The sequence below is a fragment of the Sturnus vulgaris genome, chromosome 2 (assembly GCF_052056855.1).
Source record: "Sturnus vulgaris isolate bStuVul1 chromosome 2, bStuVul1.hap1, whole genome shotgun sequence".
Lineage (NCBI taxonomy): Eukaryota > Metazoa > Chordata > Aves > Passeriformes > Sturnidae > Sturnus > Sturnus vulgaris.
The window spans coordinates 72,169,622-72,177,198 of NC_142244.1; positions in this window are offsets into that span (position 1 = coordinate 72,169,622).

The following is a 7,577-nucleotide window of genomic DNA, read 5'->3' on the forward strand; positions in this document are numbered from 1 at the left end:
ACAAATATTGATTCTTTTTCATCTTTTTCTTTTTCTTTTTCTTTTTCTTTTTCTTTTTCTTTTTCTTTTTCTTTTTCTTTTTCTTTTTCTTTTTCTTTTTCTTTTTTCTTTTTCTTTTTTTTTTCTTTTTTCCTTCTTTTTCTTTTCTTTTTTATGCTCTCTTCCTTTCCCCTTTTTTTCTTTTCTTCCCCCCCCTTTTAATTACCCCTCTTATTTATTTTCTATTTTCTTTCTCTCTTTTTCTTTACTACAGCACAATGCCAAGACAACAACTGCTATCAGAGGTAAGAGTTCAGTAGATAAAGCCAAATACTTTTCTGGGGGGAGAAATATATGGTATTTGGTTAAATGACATAACACATTTCCCCTTCTATCTTGAATTTAAAGGCCTGGTTTAGACTTTTAAACAGAAGAGACTGCAGTCACCCTCCCTCAAACGAAAAGTAAAATGTAAAGAGAAGTCCCATTCAACCATTGTTTTGTTCCAGGGTACCAAAAGCATTAATCCTCAGTGCAAACTGTGGCACTGAATACTGCATTATGATCTATGATTGTCTGATGTAGAGTTGATGGCACAAAGACAGGATTATAATCAGTCTAACTTATAAAAAATAAACAAATAGAAACAGTCTGGATTTCCTGGATTATCACTTATGACACAACTACATGTTTAAAAACATCACTGTAAGACCACAAAAACTTAACATTGTGGCAACTTATGAACTGGCAGACTCTTAAATCATGGAATATGTATTTTTTGTCAGTGTTTTAAATGAAGCATGAGTGACAGTAAATACAATGTGTCATTCTTTCTCTTACTAAGAAAATTATTCTTGCTGTAAAATGACTCCCACCACGTTTTGTCTTCAGTTAAAATGCAGTTTCTTCTTTGTATAAAGTTGCAGCTCTTTGAGATAGACTACCAGGCTCTCTTACCATCAGTTACTTGTGTACATAAATCATATCATATTATTATATACAAGTAAATTCACTTTTATTTTCATCGTTGTATTTAGAAGATTTATAATGCTTTCCCAATTATGACCTTTGCATATAAAAATGTCTCTATGCAACTTCTAAATTAAAGAATTCTGAAAATGATCCACCTAATTACTCTGGAAAACAAGGAAGAGTTTTTGGATGTTAGTACTACTATTATGATTTATTCTTCAGTTTTCTTTTTCAATTACTTCTGGATCATTATAGTTTCTGTGTTCTCTTAGCATTATCACTTTTCTGACAACTGCCTGGTTCCAGGAAACCTGCAAGATGTTCACAGCAAGGGTTCTTTCTGTAGTCTTCTGCAATGACACTTTTCTCAGGCTCTGTATATAAGTCATGACTCAAGCATCCAAAGTCATTACTCAAAGACAACGGACCCTTTTCCTTTATATTTATTATCAAACATTTAATATTATTGTTTTTGTTTGTTAGAATTTTTTAACTCACTTGAGTACTTGTTTCAGTGGGACTGTCAATAAACTTTTAATTTTTACCAGTCAGAATGTGCCTGATGGAAAAACAAGACAAACCAGAATCATTTGAATTTCACTGACTTTGATTATATTGCTGCATATTGTGTTCCCCACAGGCAGAGAGCTTTTCCAAAGAAAGTGGGGGCTGACTACAAGCCATTGGCCTAGCTGCAGCCTGATGGTGTTTATGTGGAAAAATGTGTCTCTGTTGGTAGCAATGCATGGGGCACAGAGCAGAATAGCTTGAGTACAGCTATGGCTATTTATTGGCTGCCCTGGAAACCAGGCCAAATAGAGAGAAATCTGATTCAAGACTGGGTCTGTGGAAGCATCTATCTACATAATGGCTTTAGTTTTTTGTAATATGGTACAAATAATTTGGTATCTGTGACTGATTTTTCAAGCTTTGCATGTTTACCAAAACTTTCTACTGTCCTTTTTTCATCTTTATCTTTCATACACCTGTTGAAAATGGCTCAGGACTCTGGATATGAGGCAAAGATTGAGTATGAAGTGGAACAAAGGTTTGTCTGGTCAAACACAGTAGTTTGAAAATGCTGAACAAGCAGAGATGAAGGAAAGTAAGGCAATCTGTGCTATGAAGGAAGCTACTGGGAATGGTGGAAGGTTCTAAGAGCTAGGACTGCTTGGACTGATAGAATATATTTCTTCTCTTGTTGACTATCAAGGCATGGGATATGAATTTTATCCTTTTTCATCCTTTGTTACTTCCCCTGTAGCAGCATTAACACAGTCTTTCAGTGTTCTTCCTCCTCATCTCTATATCCTCCTGAATAACATACTGAGATCAATTAACTGGCACATCTATACACTGCCCTTTCTCTATGGGTTTGCAGGGCTCCTAAAGATCACACTTTCTATCACTTTATTTTTACATTTGTTGTGGTTTAACCCCAGCCAACAAACAATTACCTCTCGCTCACTCCTCCACCAGCAGGACTGAGGACACTATCAGAGGATAAAAGCTAGAGAAACCATGGGCGGAGATAAAGACAATTTAATTGGAAAAACAAAAACTGTGCATAAAAGCAAAGTAAAAGGAGGAATTAATTTACTGCTTCCCATGGATAAGCAGGTGTTCAGCCATGTCCAGAAGACCTGGGCATTTGGGAAGACAAACACTGTAACTCCAAAGCCCCCTCTTCTCCTCCTTCTTCCCTCCACTTTATATACTGAGCATGGTAACATATTGTCTGGAATACCCCTTTGGTTGACTGGGGTCACCTGTCCTGGCTGCGTTTCCTCTCAACTTCCCATGCAACCCAAATTTCCTCATCCATATGGCAGTAGGAAAAGCTGCAGAGGCCTTGGCTCTATATAAGTCCTGCTCAGCAATAACAAAACCAGTTCTGCATTATCAACCCCATGCTCAGCACAAATCCAAAATGCAGCCACTCTACCCCAGCCAAAACCAGGGCAGCACTGAAGATGTTCAGATTGCTAGGCAGTGTGTAACAGTGCATAATCTGAAGATAAATATGGACTGAGCTTATGTTTCTGTAAAATAACTGGTTTGTATCATAGCAGGCGCATCAACAAAGCTGAACAGGGATATTTTAGCACACGGACACCTTTTCTGTGTATGTTCTCAGAAAGTGGGACAGGATACACATCAGGGACCAGGCCCCTCCTGTCACTCCCAACTGGAGGACAGTGAGGCAGAGCAAAGGCTTCTGTCTCCTGGGAAGGATCAAGCACAGTCATCCTATTTGTTCTCAAAATTCCACATTTTCTCCATTTGATGGCTTCTAGATGCAGGCACAGTATGTGGGGTACACCACTCATTCCATACTTGCTGTGGTCCTACACCTCAGCACTTTTGTCAATCCATAGCCATGTGCTGACTATTGCATTTTGAAAAGAATTAGCAGAAGGGGAAAAGTTCTTATGATTGAAAATTAAGCACACTTTACCAAAATGGTAAAGTGAAGGAAGCAAGCATGGAACTTGCGATATTTTGATGTTAGACTTTAAATCTCTGTGTTCTCTTTTACTACACCAGCTCTTCTGTTTGTCAATTTATTGGAGCAGTCAATTTTCTAAAAAAAGAAGAGTGCTAGTTATTTTACCTAAGTGTATATGTGTGATTATTTTAATAGTAGTAGTGGATAATTTATTGGTTTAGATCTAAAATTAGACCATTAAAATTATAGTATATAAAATTATCCTGGATAAATTTCTCATTTTCCGTTACTAAAATATTTTTTCACTCTTGTCTTTAAGTTGTGCTATAGTCAGAATTGCCTTTGAATTGGTAGCACTGATAGGGCTGTTAAAATATTGAGTGTTGCAGACTGATTGGGTGTGATTCCACCAGGAAATATGACCTTCTGTGGCTTGACTGTACTCCAAATCCTCTTGATTGCTAAAGTTTTTTGCAGAGTTTAGGGAAACTGAATGATGTTGGTGACATGCCACAAGATATCATAATGCAAAACCAAGAGGAATTATCAAAGATTATGCCAACTTGATTTTTTTTAACTGCATTTTCTCAAAAATGAAATGTCCATAAATTGGTCTTGGAATAGAAACAACATTATTAACCCAAAATTTAAGATATTCCCCTGGTCTACAGGTCCCAGAGTTTTATTAATAATGATGGTCTTGGAAAAAAATTCCTGTAAGAGTAAGGAATATTCTCTCTTGTTCTCTGTTTTCCTGTCTCAAGTGTCTACTTATAACCCGCCCAGTGACAAAGCTGCTAGTCAAGAGAATTTACAGGTGAGAAGCCACATGCAGTTGACAGCTGTAGAAGATTATAATTTCTTCTTTTCTTTTAATCATGACTGTGAAAGTACTTAGAGGACTATGCCATTATTAAAAAAGAACAGAAACTTGAAATTAGCAGGAAAATAGATTTCAAAATACTTTGACTATTTTGTTTTTCCACATGCTCATGCAAGAAAGGTTTTCAGCCATTGTGGTATCCAGGACAGAACAGAGATGTAAACTGCACATTGGCAGCATTTGGAGACTAAGTGCTTTTGGCAACAGCTTGCTTCCAGAGGCATGATCTTATGGGTTCCAGGAAAATAACGAGGGTCATCACACTAAGGAAAGGTAGAATATATCAGTAATCTTTTAGTAATCCTGTTCCATGCACTGCTGTGTAGTGCTCATTAGCAGTGGTGGGCAAAGGAGGTGATGCCAAGGAATTTTCTCTTTAGGGTCCAGGAGCGTGGTTCAGACTCATCTTTCATTTTGACAGTTGTAAAGTGTGACTTCTAAAAATTAATTAAAAGAGGGCAAACAGAATGTAAGATTCATCAATAAGTTTATGTATTAATTATGTTGCAGAGGAGAGTTTAATAGTAATATTAATGAAATTGAGTAGCATTAGTAATTAAAGAGCAACAAATAATAAGTTTCATAATTCAAGATGAATGTTGTTGAAAGTTTATCTTAAAAGTGCATGTCAAACTGGACATAGCAAAATGTAAAAAAGATATGTGTTTTCAAACTTTTAATCCCTATTATGAGTTTAATAACAATATTTTCCCAAGGCAGTAAGATACCTTTGCCATACAAAGGTGCTTCCAGTGGAAAGCCTAAAGTTTCTTGGGGTCAGATCTCATTCCTTTAGTAGCAAAAGGCATCCGATTAACACACAATACACAATATGCATTTGGAATTATAGTTATCTTATTGAAGTAGAATTAGAAAACCCCAACTATCCTTTTTACCCAGGTATGTATATGAAATGCATGGAGAAATTAATAGTCAAGTCCTCTTTAGGGGAAACAATCAGAGAAAATAAAGTAGAATGTGTATTAACCCTTGAGACAAAATGAGGGTATATCCTTGCTAAAGTAACTGTCCAGGTGATTTTTGCATGCTACACAGCATAGCCCATGGATGGTTTTATATGAATGCATAGCTTAAGTCAAATGAATGAATGGATAAATATTATATGTGGATATTTAACTAGAAATTTGAAATAAAATGTTTTCTTCTTCTTCAGCCTTGTAATTAGATATCTCAAGAAATTAAAAATAACTTATTTTTTTAATGAGACCTTTATAATTTTGTAACAAAGCTGCTTTGATGAAATTTGGAATTTTGAAACAAGCAAAATGCAGAAAAAAGAAACACATAAGGAAAAGTTTCAGTTCTTTATTTTGAACAAGTGCCTTTTTAAGTGGTGTAACTACAAGATTATTTTATCTTGAAATATGTGATGATTGTAAAATATTTATTATATGAGCAATTAAATTACAATTCAAACTATTACACTATCACTGGTAGATTAAAGCTGAGATCTGAACATCAGATTGAGAGGTGGTTATTGAGACATCTTTCCATAATTTGCTCCCTTCAAATTTTAAGAGTATAAAAAGACTCTCCTCTTAGTCCTGTTTGTCTATCTGTTTTTAAGATAAATCATGCTATTGTGATATAGTTGTTATTAGGTGTTTGACATATATAAAGTCAAACTGCTTAATTAATTAACTTACTTTAATATAATAATTTTTATTAATTCTTCAGGTGATAAAATGTATTGTGTCTGATTTGAGACCTATAAAACAGTTTCAATAAATTTATTGACATATTTTAACTTCCCATGTAAATAACCACCTAAAATTATTTCTTTAAAAATACCTGTCCTATAAAAATTTCCATAGCTGAGCCTTTTTGCCTTTTTGCTCCAAGCTGTGGCAGTTGGACTCTTGTCAGACACCCAAAGACATTGAACAAAGAACAAGCCCAGAGATGTAACATGGAAAGTAACCCATTCTTCATATATATGAGAGTATGAGAGCACTAAAGGCTTAGAAAAGAGTAGTTTAAACTGTGATATAAGATACTATAAAAATCACATTCAAGCTATTTTAAGAAAAAATATTGTCTTTGGATCATCATATTATTCAGGTATTATTTTTTATAACATGGTCTGCAGCTGAAAATAAAAAACAACAACCAAAAAAAAAAAACCCAAACCCCAAAAAACAAACCCCAACCCGCCCCCCCCCGAAAAACAAAACAAACAAAAAAAAACCACAAAGAGAGAGATACCTGGGAGATCTGGGTAGATTTAAGGCATGTCCAGATTCTGACAGATGTAAACTGGCACAGCTTTGTGGAAGATTGGCTCAGAAGGAGTCTCTGGCTTGGGCTATGCATAATTGAACATACAGACACCATGACTATTTGATTTAACCTTGCTTAATGCAACTGAGCCTGCAGTATTGCTTAGGGGAACAAAATAAATGGCTTTGGCTATAACCATTAGCTTTTTTCTTTCTGATTACTCCATTATGTTTGAGCTTTGACTGAGCTAATTTTTTTCTCTCCAGAAGCTTCAAACCATGAATTGGGAATGACATTTCACTATGGAAAAGAGTACAGATAAGTAAAAAGCACATGGATATATCAACCTGTCATAACTTTCTTTGATAAAAATACATTAAAATGCTGGAAGAGAATGTGATAATTACACATTATCTGTCCAGAAATATCCAGAAAAAATGAAGAAAATACCCTGGGTTAGTCATTGCATCGAGGTGACATAGTGGCACAGTATTATACTAACAGAATCTGAATGACTTTTATAGCAGAGATGCCAGGCTGAGTTCTGACTTGCATTTTTATAACCTTGGGGAAAATAATCTGGGATCTACTGATACAGAGAGGAAAACACTGCATTTTCCAACATGAAAATACTATGAGTGGCTTTTGAAGGATTCTGCACCTTTTTTTTTTCCTTAGGAGACTTATGATAGAAATTGGGATATGCCTCAGATTCAATTGACAAAGCATGTTGTCAATCTTTGGCTAATAAAATATACATGAGTTCAAAGGAACATACATTCTAGACAAAGCTTTGTCTAGCCTTCTGTTTTTTGGAGGGAAGGGAAGGCAAAAAGAGAAAGAAATAAATTGTTTGGAAAATTTGGTTTTTGAGATTGACATATATAATATCAGAGTTTTCCTTTGTGTTCTTCGCTTATTCTCCTGGGAAAAAACCAAAACACTCTTGTATTTATGACTTTATAACTTTATAAAAGTTATATTCAGTTGAATGTGGACAATTGGCCTTGGACAGTCTCAATAGGAAAAGAATTACAGAAGAATTAAAAGCAG